This window comes from Brachyistius frenatus, unplaced genomic scaffold, assembly GCF_029030835.1.
Source record: "Brachyistius frenatus isolate BFR_SWC_R1_liver_20210118 unplaced genomic scaffold, ASM2903083v1 Contig_9, whole genome shotgun sequence".
NCBI lineage: Eukaryota > Metazoa > Chordata > Actinopteri > Embiotocidae > Brachyistius > Brachyistius frenatus.
In genome coordinates this window covers 6,992,513-7,005,142 of record NW_027210608.1, presented here as the reverse complement: position 1 = coordinate 7,005,142, position 12,630 = coordinate 6,992,513, and the positions used below count along the sequence as shown (strand labels likewise).

General features: G+C 40.0%; 1 protein-coding gene across 2 annotated transcripts in view; it reads left to right on the top strand.

Annotated features, from left to right (window-relative positions):
• Positions 1 to 12,630, top strand: part of LOC138616308 (FERM domain-containing protein 5-like) — a 65,075-nt gene that overhangs the window by 8,965 nt on the left and 43,480 nt on the right. Inside the window, exon 2 of one of the 2 annotated variants that reach the window (XM_069690526.1) lies at positions 2,038 to 2,161. The exons of the other annotated variant lie outside the window; for it this stretch is intronic. The gene's annotated coding sequence lies outside the window, so the exon portion shown is untranslated. The remainder of the gene's footprint in view (positions 1 to 2,037; positions 2,162 to 12,630) is intronic. 2 annotated transcript variants of the gene reach the window in all.

Genomic DNA, 12,630 nt, shown 5'->3' with positions numbered 1-12,630 from the left:
TCTGTGCTTCTTTTTCACAGTGATGATTCACGTCTCTCGGGGAGTCGGTGTGTCTCTGCTGACGCCTTTGAAGCTTGTAGGAATAAAGATATGGGAAACAAGTGTAGCAAACTGTTGGCTGTTGAGGGTGAGTCTGTCTGCAGCCTGATGACACACCAGGGGGCTGAAGTCTAAACAAACGCATAAGGAAATGAAGATGTGATTGTAGGTCAAGAGTACGTTGATGTGAGCTTCATCAGTTTAATTAAAATGGTAACGATCAGTGTTGCAGATTTTCTGCACTGCGTAGTGAGAATATAAATCCTCTGTATGGCTCATTTTAATTTTGTAGCTGAAACATAATTAAGTAATTTTCATGTCATATTTGGGAGGCATCCAGAAGATTACAGTTTAATGTGGGGAACTGAGCAGCAGCCCTGTAACAAGCCAAACTAAATCACCTCACTGCATGTGTTGGAGCAGTTTCAGCTCAGGGATTATGCCGTACCACAGGACTGGGAAAGCCCAAAAGGAGACGGTCTGAAAACGGATGTTTCTTAGTTTTGTAATTTCCTGTGCCTGTGTCTCTCCTTGTAAAAAAATATTTGCACATCTCTCAATTACTAGATCCAGTCAATCCTCCATTTGGCCCAGCTGCAGTTAAGGTGTTAGAGGTTGATTGTATGACATGTCTTCATAAAGCAGCAGCAGTGGAGCTCTGAAGATTAGCAGAATAGATGTATATTAGCCTTTCAACAGTGGTGGATATCAGACCGGCAGAGAAATCCTTCTCACCCCAGTGCAGGCTTTACGGCAGGAAAATCTTGAGGGGTTGACAGAAATGAGAGAACGATATCTTGTTCTTGCCAGAGTCTTCTCTGGTGCTCTTCTTTCTCTTTTCTGTTGTCTTTTATCTCAAACTTGAAAGGGGAGACGAAGCTTGTTTGAGAAAAGCAGGGGTTTGCTCGTGCATTGAGGATGTCACTGGAATGGACGAGTGGAGGCACAGTGGTGTTTCCGTGCAGATTGATGTAAGCCGCACTGAACTTGGGAATCATTCTGTTGTGATTTTTGCTCAGACATGGGTCATATGTTTTATTAATGATCCAGTTCTTTCTGACTCTAGCGGTTGATATTTAATCACCATACCAATGATGTTCCCACCGAGGTGCTCCTAATTGTCACTGTATATCTTCTCTTTTCCTGTGGGTGTGCTGGGAAATGGTGTTTGTGCTAAAGAAGGAGGCCACATGCATATCTGATTTTTTTTCTGCACATTTGTGTGAATTCCTGTATTGATAAGAGGCGGCACCAAAGGAAATGTTGCTAGCGTCATGTGTCCACTGGGATGTGAGTTGGGTGCTTTGTAAACAAAAGTCCAAAGCTTTAATTACACTCGGATGCTGACGTCCTGTTGGGTGCCTGCTGGCTCTGCACATTACAGACAACAGTAACAGTATGTCTGTGCTTGTGTGTGTGTGTGTGTGTGTGTGTGTGTGTGTGTGTGTGTGTGTGTGTGTGTGTGTGTGTGTGTGTGTGTGTGTGTGTGTGTGTGTGTGTGTGTGTGTGTGTGTGTGTGTGTGTGGGGGGGGGGTTGCATTGGACAAAACAAAACAGGGACTTTACACCATGAAGATGACTGTAATGACTTCAGGAATCTCATGCGGTTAACACTCTGTCTCTGCTAATTACTCTGCGGCAGAGAGACAAAATGCAAATGCAAATGTTTAGAGATAAGAATCAGACCTCCCCAAACAGAGACCACAAAGCAGATTTTGAATCTGTCAATCTTTTTTTATTTTTATTTGATTGATTCTCATACACGTTACAATTCTGCACTGCTTAGATTTGGTGTGTTTTTTGTGAACTCGGAATCACATGCCTGAACACGTGCAGTGATGCCTGACGCCAGTGAGTTTTATGGACTCCTAAAGAGACTGTGTATGTGCATAATGTAGTTCATTAACTCATCTTACCATGCACTAATGTAGTGCTTCCCTCTGTGTGGTCAATCTCGGCCGTGTGCTGCGGTCTGTGGTGTGCTTGTTTGTTTTGTAGTTGCCTTGTTTGTCATCTCCTGGGATTGTGCAGCTGTCTCTAATGTGGGATGAAGGTGTGCTCTTCTTGCTGGATCCACAGAGTTTAAAGAGTAGAGGATGAAGCCACACAACATGCTCTGCAGGTAAGCCATGTTACCACTACACGGTAGTATTCCAGTATTTTTGTTTTTATTTAGAATGAGCATCATTGAGCATCATTGCTAAATATATAGGAATATAATGTGAGAAAATGAAACAATGCTTAAAGTACAAGTGAACATAATAAGTATTTATACATGTAGACCTTTTAGACATATAGTTTTATCTACCTAATTTTAATATAAATATAAATAAATGTGTTGCTCTCAGACATAAATGAGGGCAAAGTAATTAGTAGTAATGCATTAGTTTAACAGTTTAACTATATACGTTGTACAAACTGGCAGCTCTGTTAATGTCACAGTATATACAGGTGAGCCAAAACATAATGACCTGTCTAATATGCTGCTGGTATTTATGGTCTAGTATTTTCATGTATTACATTATACATTACTGGCATAATCTGGTATCTGAACACTAAAACACCCTGTCACAAGTCCATGGTTATCGGTCATCATGTTTTGGCTCACCGGTGTGCACAGCAGGACAGACAGATATAATGTCATGAAGTATTGCATCATGTTTGTGTGTTGTTGTTTTTTTTAAGCCCTTTGTTATTTTTTAAAACATGCAAAAGTATTGTCTGGTTAAGAAATTCAATACAGGAGGTTTAAAAGAAGACTACATTGGTATAGTACATTCATCGTTCAGTCACACTGCCCTGAGAGTCCCTGTGACAGTGCAATTAATGCTTGATAGCTTCATGGAAAGAAAAAACAAAGGCTATAAATCAGCAGATTAGTTCATTTGTCCAGTGCATTTTACAATGTAGTTTACATGAAGCTTCGCTCCTCTGTGTGCATTAAAATGAAAGCATTTTGATTTCAATTTATCAGTGATTATTAATAGTTAATGTAATAGTTTTCCATATGCCTGAAATCTGCTGTTTCAGCATTGTGCTGCAGCAAAAAGAAATACAAAAGAAATTGCAATGGTTACAGTAAGCAAAATAGTAAAAATTGGCAATATTCCCTGCTCTCGACACTCGCATAAGTCACTGTGCTGTGTCGTAGTCAGCAATTCTTTCAGTCCAGATCTCTCTCTCTCTCTCACACACACACACACACACACACACACACACACACACACACACACACACACACACACACACACACACACACACACACACACACACACACACACACACACACACACACACACACACACACACACACACACACCCATAGTCATGTTTTCTTCACTTACGTTGACTTACATTCATTTCTTGGAGATTTACCCTAACCTTAACCATAACCACACACACACACACACACACACACACACACACACACACACACACACACACACACACACACACACACACACACACACACACACACACACACACACACACACACACACACACGATTTCTGTATTTGTAAACTCATATTTAGTACTTACTGATCTTAACTTCTTAACAATGCTGACACTATTTTGACTTTTTTTTCCCACATGAATTTAAGTCTATTTCCATATAATTTCCTTCAGTTTATTTTGAAAGACACAAAGAAAACAAGAAAATAAGAAGAGGAGATGGTTCTCTTTTCCCTATTGAGATACTCCAGTGTGACACCAACCTTTTTATTGTCCGATTTCACCTCATCTGCCAGGACACATTAGCTTCTTTGGTATCTGAACCTCAGCTGCAGCATTGTGAATGTCAGTGGTCAAGTCCTCTCCTGAGAAAATATAGGAAGAAAAGTAAATTAAACTTCCTCAGTCCTTCAGATCTGAATCAACATTTATATTCAAAATTTCAAGATTTGCACGAACATAAATTGTATGTCAGCTAAGTTTAGGATTTTTTTTTTTTAAGGACATTGGAAGACAGACACTGTTGGTGCACATCCTTGGTTGGTCCCATGGCATTTAAAAAGTATCAACTCAGAGATGAGATATTTCTGTGGCACGAAACACTTATTCTAATATTCTAATCTTGTTTGAATGTTGAGTTATGCGGTCTTTTCTACATGAAGAAAGTTTTCTGATTGCAGTCGTGTATTTGCCCTTAAATTCACTTGAAGTGATCTCAGTAGATGTTGTTTGATTACTTAAGATATTTTACTTTTTGTGCATTACAGCTTTGTAAATGTTTTTAAAAACTTGATCAAAGTAACCAAAGTTTTGACATGACACAGTCTACCTCAGGGATCTTAAGTATGAATCCAGCACTGTTTCCAACAGGAATATAGCACTAAAGTAATGATTTAACATTTTGAAAAATAACTGTTTTTGCTTGTCAAGAATTAGATGAGAAGATCAATACCACTTTCATACATGTGTGATCGATATGAAGCTCCAGTCATGGGACAGTTAGCTTAGCTTAGCATAAAGACTGGAAACAAAGGGAAACAGCTAGCCTTGCTGGGTCACTGCTCCTGGACAAGAAATAGTCCACACAGACCACTATAAAATCCAGAATTACTGCTTTTAAACTTTGTGTTTTTGCAGATTAAACAAAGACATTTGAAGGTATTAATTAGTGAACTTTCAAGGTCTTTGATTTTGTTACCTCGAGGCAGAGTTGGGCTATTTTCCATTTCATGTCTTGATGCTAAGGTAAGTTAACTGGTAGCTGGATGTAGTTTTTAATTAGGTCCTTCCATTGAAGTGGCAGAGATATGAAGTTGTGAAAGAGGACACCGTTTTGAGCTGCTATTAAAGTTTGTTGTGAATATTAGAGTAGGTTTTAATTCTTAATTCAATGTTTCTTTTAACATGCAGGAACGATTGTATTCGAATCAATTTGATAACTTGATAAATCAGAACAAGAACATTTCCAAAGAGATAACCCATTCATATCTCGCATTTATTTTAGTATTTCCTGTCTGAGTAGTATGCAGAACACGTAGGAGACAATGATGCTGAATGTGAGCTTTTTCCAAAGATCTGGGTTTAATTAGAGCGATATAGTCAATAATTATCATAACTAAGGGAAGAATCACCCGTTTTCCTCCCCTTCACATCATCCAGACCTGTCTGAATCCCCCTCTTCATACGCGACTGCATCTCTCTTTTCTCAGCTCCTCGGTCCACAAGTCTGCTGTGGTCTATTTTTAAACTCCTGCTATAGTGGAGCAGCTGTGTGTGTGTGGAATAATAAGCACTCCCCCTCTTCCAGCTCGCTCTCGCTCATCCCCTCTCTAACTGTGGGTAACTGTTGTCATCATCGGCTCACTTCTATACGAAGAACAGTGCACACTTCAGTCAAGTGCCAGCCAAAGAGCTCTCGTTTTTCCCTTCGTGGCTCTCTTGCTTTCCCGCTCGCGCTTCTGCACACACACACAAACACACAACCTGCCTTCTTCTCCTTTATATCGCTGTCTTTGTTTCATTTGCCTTTCATCACCCCTCTAATATTCTCTTTGTCTCTTTGCTGAGCTTAGTTTCCTCAACATCTTCTTGCATGGTAAACAGTGTGATCAGTGAGCAGACTGGCTAACAGACTACTTTATAATCTCATGACGTCGTGAAGAGAGCTGCTGTTCTAATACGCAGGGCTGTTCAGCATGGACTCTCTCTCCGTGTGTGTGTGTGTGTGTGTGTGTGTGTGTGTGTGTGTGTGTGTGTGTGTGTGTGTGTGTGTGTGTGTGTGTGTGTGTGTGTGTGTGTGTGTGTGTGTGTGTGTGTGTGTGTGTGTGTGTGCTTCTTAAAAGTAGAGGAGGGAAGAGGCTGCACAGGTCTGCCTGCACTGTGGGAGCCTTTTCTTCTTCTCTCCTTCTGTCTTTGTGGCTTTCAGAGAGGTGGACGGCATGAGAATGACTCACAGAGGAATTGATCTCCCCTACATACAACATAGCTGCTGGCATACTGCTCTATGTCAGAATTACATTGGTATTTTGGATGTTTATGGACCAGGCACTTCTTTGGCGGTGCAGGGGTATTGTACCTTTAATCCAGCTGTGTTCATCTGTTATGCAGGTGGAGGACAGGGAGTGCTCTCGTTGAATACGTTTCAATTAAAACAGTGAGGCAAAGAGACAAGGTGAGGTCTATGCCCATTATGTAACATGAAAGTCATTCATAACTTTTCAAGTAGGAACTCCTCAAGCTTTAATGTCAAGCAGAATCAGACAACAACTTTATTTTATATTTCCTTCATTCATCAATGCCAAACAGGCTGCAATTAGATTTCCTTTTTGCTCAGGTGTGCAATAAAACACATTTGTGAGTGCTCACTTATTTGCATAGAGATAGGCACAGAGACACACACAGCACACACACACTCTGTCATCAGTACCACTGCAGGCAATGAATCTATTCCAGACTCTTTTTTCATCAATCGCTGCAGCTCCACTGGTCACAGTGTGAAATATGGATTTGGATGTCCACAGAAAATCTAATTGCTCGCAGCGCTGATGAGATCTTTGTGCCTTTTGTAAAAATTAGACCTTTATGGTGTTCATCAAAAAGAGAAGTAGGGAACATGTACTTATGGATGGAAAGTCATCTTTCTCTGAAGTAGCTCATTTTAAAGTCTTTTGAGGATTTCTAGCTGACTAAAAAGACCTTTCATAGGTGAATCATTTTTCCAAAATTTCTAAAAATCTGGCTGTTAACTGTATTTGGGTTTTAATTTATCCAATTTTTGCTTCACCCTTTAACCCCAAAAATTTGTGAAATTGCGAGTGTTTTTCTATAACTACAAAAACTACAATATAATACAAAAAACAGCCTACGGATGCTGATTTTAGGTATTTTTTAAACTTCTTTCAACAAGTCCTCAAACAGTAGTTTACAGCCACAACAGATTTGAGCTTACTGCTGCTTGAAGTCTTTATTCCACTCAAGCTATTTATCTTTTATCTTTTGTGCAAAGAGTGCTGCACCGTGGGCAAATCCCTAGCAGTGCTGTGTTCATACAGTGCCCCAAAAACACATGTATTATTTTTTATTGCAATAATTAATCTTACTTTTAGTGTGGTTTCAATATCTTGCACTTAATCAAAGTGTAACATAACCTCACATCTACTTCTCAGCTAAAAGCACATCTGTGAATTTCTAACTATAACAATGGATGAAGAAAGAAACCTATTGCTGAGGGAGAATAAATACTCTGTGACTCACAGCTCAGGCAAGAAAATATTAACTCCAGCAACATACAGCTGGAGAGCAGAGGTGGGGGGATATGATATTATCCCAATAGTTCAGGGTATTTCTGTGATAAAGATATCCCTGACAGTATGAAAAAAATTGACATTTATTTAAATTAATTTCAAACATGTACAATTGTAACAAGATACCTGTCAGCATGTGTAACAGTTGGCCTTCAAATATTCAGTATAAACTAACATTACTGTGATTTGTTGTACATCTGAACTTTTGTAACCAAACCGCTTCCCTGAAGTCGCTCCCTTATTGGAACTAACTCCTCCACTGGAGCCGTTCTCAGCCTGTTGCTGCTGATTGTATGTTACACAAGTCTGATACATCAAACCATAATGCTGCATAAGTGTATGTTTTTATTACATCAACAAGTCAGAACCATGCCATTATATTATTTTTTTTATTGTTTTAGAAATTACACTGATATTATCATGGATGATAGGATGTGGCACGCCTTCTGGAGAGGTCAGTTCTTCAAGTAAAGAGTCAAGTTAAATGACACCCAGGAGCTCAATGTGCTTTGCTGACCTGTTGACTTGCTGCCTCACAGTGCTTCCTATTTTTGCAATAATACGGCTTTAATATTGTGTCAATGTAAAATGAACGTAAGCATAATTAAACGTGAAGCCCTCTGTATGGTAAAGAAGCACTTTTATGTTGTTATTATTTTTTTTAATGACCTCCACTTGAAATGGCTTCACATACTACTTATATCTAATATAAACAGACATCTAATTAAATTCCTGAGTTTGGTTGGGCCTCAGACATCAAGGTAAGGGCACCACTTCATTTGCATGTTTTGAAACCATCTCCAGGCTTTAACTGATGGAGATATAGACTATAGAGCTCCTTCCCCCCCCCCCCCGTCTTTGATCCTGCTATTTTCTTTCTCTTACTGTCTCAGACAATTTTTCAGTCCTTTATTTCTACATCTCCCTCTGGAGCCTCATCTGGATCTCAGATCATCTATATCAAAAGAATGAAGAGGCTCTCTTCCTCAATTAGGGATGAATACTGACTCAGAGGAGCACATAATAGACAGGTTGCTGTTGTGAATTTATTGTGAAAACATCCCATTATTTACATTTGTTTTACATGGCTAATGTGATGAAAGATAGCAGAAACTCATTTGAAATGGGGGTTTTCTGTTTTTGCGACCACTGTCCCCTTAATGAACTGCAAGCAGCTGTTTGACAGGAAGATTTAGTCACTGATTACTCCTGCTCAGGATAGTCCCAACACTGCTGTATTAACCCCAAAGCAACATGTACCAAGGTCGTGAAGGGCTACCTTTCGTGCATCAAAATCCTTCCAATACTTGTGGCTTTTTTGTGAAGCAAAAGATGACAATCTTTATTTTATCACACTTTTATTAAGTCCGGTTTTGTGCAACATAACAGTGCTACCATTACCTTTATACTGCATACATTGGCTTGATGACAGTTAAGTCGGATGTCTTTGTACCGTGTTCCATCTCGTCACAGCGGCATTGTGTCCCAGCCAGCCAGCCAGCCTAGTGACTTTCCACCGCCCTTGAATTTTTTGGAGATGCTAGGGAACCACGGGTCTCCATGGCAACAAGATTATTACATCACTACTCTCCAGCTGCTGTCGTCAAGCTGGTGTTCAGCCAAGCTCTGCGTCAGCCCAACAGTGACTCCACACACACTCATCACACGCTGCTGCACATGCCAAAACCCTAGCTCTGAACTCCTCCAGTGACAGGACCATATGTTGGCACATATCAGGATTTTGATACGATACTTAGTCGCATTCAGGATGTCTTGTGGGGAATCTGTATGGTCCAAATGCATTTGTTTTACTTAGACACTGTGAACAGTAAAAGGCACAGAATCAAAGCCCTTAAACATCCATGTATTCCTGTATGTAGTGTCACATTTACAGGGTTTTAATTATAGATTTTTTTTAATGTGTAAAAAATATATATATATTTTTAGATTTTCAAAGAAATGATGTGCCATAAGTGCTACCAGAAAACTGCATATTGGAGGTGATATTGCTCAGTGCTTCTGAGACTCTTAGCTGTCTTTACCCCAGTTTGGCGTTCGCCTTGGGGAAGGTTAGTTCTTAAAATGTTTGGCACCGTTTAAATGGGGTTAACAGTCTCCGTTAACCCAGTTTTCAGTCAGCTCGGTCCCTGTGGATGTCTGAGATAGATAGCCACATGAAAACAACTCACCTACAGTCGACTGTGATGTGTGCATGCGGAGGATGAGGTCGGGATTGGTACAAAACGGTTCACAATCTCAGGCTTGTCGTTTGCGTAGCTTCAGCACAGCTGGCTTTCTTTTCTTAACACCTGTACCTGTCAGCCATGTTGTTTCTGGTGCAAGAAGGTGGAGACATCCACTGTGTCCCTCGGATACATCATTCATCAAGTTGCCATTACTGCCGCAGACAGGGCTGTGTATCCCAGAAGGCCTTGTGTACTTCCTGCTTCAGCAGAGGTCAAAGTGACCTTACTGCCTGTCTGAACTCTCTTCGCTCTGACTTCGGTCCCTCGGCCACCAAACATTTATGTGCGTGCCTCTTGCTGCAGGCCCCAGGGTCTCTCTAAGAAGAGAGCGTTACGAAGGGATGAGATGACTGTCAGATGAGTTGTGACCGGAATGAGAATAGAGAGAAAAACTCCTGGTCGTCTGTGGCTGTATCGCAGCCTTCCTAACATGACTCTAATTTCATTGGACGAAAATAGCAAAGTTTAAAAACATTAGACCCTTGAACATCCATGTTTGATGTAATTCAGGTACAATTTAGAGCAAATCTAAAATAAGAATTATGATGTCAGCACACATATCTGAAGAACGGTCATGGGTGGTGGGGATTAAAAATGTATAAATTGTCAGGAGGTGGGGTGTAATGCAGCAGAATGAGAGGTAAGGTCCAGGCAGATGTGCCGAAACAGGGGAGAGAAGAGAGAGGAAGATTAAACAGGGATGAAAAATATCCCACAATTTTGTGAGTAAATTGTCAGGCATGTTCACTTGTGAGGAGGATTTCCATCCTGATTACCTTTCTATGCACTCAGCTTTACCTCACCTGTAAGAAGAGATCATAACGTGGCTCTTCTCTGTCTGCAGGATCACAGGCATGTTGTCAAACACATCTAACTTCTGCTCTGCTTTGATCCCATACTACAGAAATGACAGATTACAAATGACAGAAATTTAAAGGTACTTTCCAACCCTGTTACATTATCATGCACCAATACCACAATCCCTTACACTTTGATGAGAAATATAGTAAACATACTATTTACGTCAAGGTTGTAAACACTACTTACAGATACCCTGAACAAGCTGCAGTCAGTTAGCGCCAGACTTTAACTTTGAGAACTCACTGTAGGATGTTGGAGAGCACGTCGTCCTTCCAGTTAAACACACCAGGCTGTTCTTCACAGAGGGCGTACTTCTTGTTCTGACCATTGACCCTAATGAAGGGGACTCTCATGCAGGATGAGACCAAACCACTCAGCTCTGTCCTGATTCTGTTCTTAACAATAGTTTTAAGTCACTATCAATTGCATTGTATGATATTTAGATTGTTAAAACAATTAAAAAAAAAATATATATATATATATATATATATATATATGTTGTCTAGACGTGTCTAGTCTGGTGTCTGTCCTTTTTGAAAACGTGCGCTGAATAAGAAAGGTTTTTCTTTTACTCTCTTATGGATGCCGTGTTTTACACTGTGTAGGATACAGGCTGAAGTTGGTGGTTTGGGGGCTGGCTCGGGTTCAGGTCGCTGAAATAATTTATATTTTTCAGGTTCGGCGGGGCAGGTAAGCAACTGTTTATTGTTTACTATGTCCACTCAAAAGTAGGTTATAAAATGCAGTATTTACGCCATCAGCTATGGTAATATGTTGGTGGGTTTTTGAATTATTTCTACATTTTAAAGCATTTTTCTATCCTTTTATGCTTTTTCTCTTGTCTGTGATTGTGTATTTGAACAATCTTTAGATGTGTATTGGACTACTCTAGTGTTTTTTCTCTTGTGTTTTGTCCTGAGGGGTCACCACATTCGCTTGTAATGAATCATAATCCAGTATTATCCATTTGACCCAGAGTAGCACTGCTCAGCTGCTATAGATCTCTGGGAAGTAAAAAGCACTCTGACCATGTTTCTCAGCTGATTCATATCATTATCACTGTGGGTGCTACTTAACATTCACACGTGAAAGTCAATGGATACAGGATGCAGCCACTGTGTTACATAAAGATACTAACTGAAAGGAATTTTGTCAACAAAAAACTATGAATCTGGACTCAAGTTTGGCTTGTGAGCAAACACTATGAATTTAAACCCACTTTATAAAAATTCACTGTATTTTCTGAATCATATTCCTTCCAATTATTGAAGCCCTGATGATTGAGATTACAAATGACTAACCTTTATGGTGGCAGGAGTGGGTTAAGAAAATGTGTGGGTTTGACATCAGATGTCACACATCCAGTTTTCATATCAGTGGCCTTAATTTCACCCAGGGAAACTGTTCTCACTTCTCCAGAGCTACAAGGGACACTAAAAGTGCGTGAACTGTGAACAACTTAAACTAGCACACGTTTCATTTGACTGGAAAACATAATGCGGACTGGATATGATCTGCGTTGATGGAAAGTATGTATTTGTAAGGAGATGCTTATGGGGTCAGATGAATTAAATCTTTTACTTTTACACTAAAACATCTTTCTTGTTCACTTAAGTTATAAGTCTGGCTCTCTTGTTGGATTGAAAACACTCTAAATTGCAGCAGCATCATCCAGGTTTTGTGTTTTTATTGCCATTGGCATCTTTATCAAGCTCCCTGATGTAACAGTACATAATGGCTGCAGGTGATGTGTCCAAATTTGTTTGTTGTTTGATAAAAATGTCATCTCCATATGATGACTTGACAAAAGTCACTGGAAGTCCATGTCTCAGCTGTTGTCATTCATTAATTAGTCAGTTCTGGCGTTGCAGAAATGCCTGACCCGTTTCCTTCAGTGGATCGTTAATTTACTCTTGTGGGGATAAACCACTGTGAAAGTGCTTATCGTAAAGTCCTGCTCATGTTGTTGAAGACTGCTTGGTCGTTCAGTTTACACGCCTAAGCCACAAGTTAATATGTTTACTGTGTATTAGGACAATCTGTATGTCAGTCATGCTTTGTCTCCCCTCCACGGCCAGCAAGGCTAATGTCCTTTAGCTTGCATCTGAAAGTCAATTACCAAGTCAAAGGATCAATAATTGCTCTGCTCTTTATAGAGAACAGTCTAATAATGATACCTAGGCCTCAAAACCCAATTTTCTCTCAATTAATCTACGTTTGGTTGAACA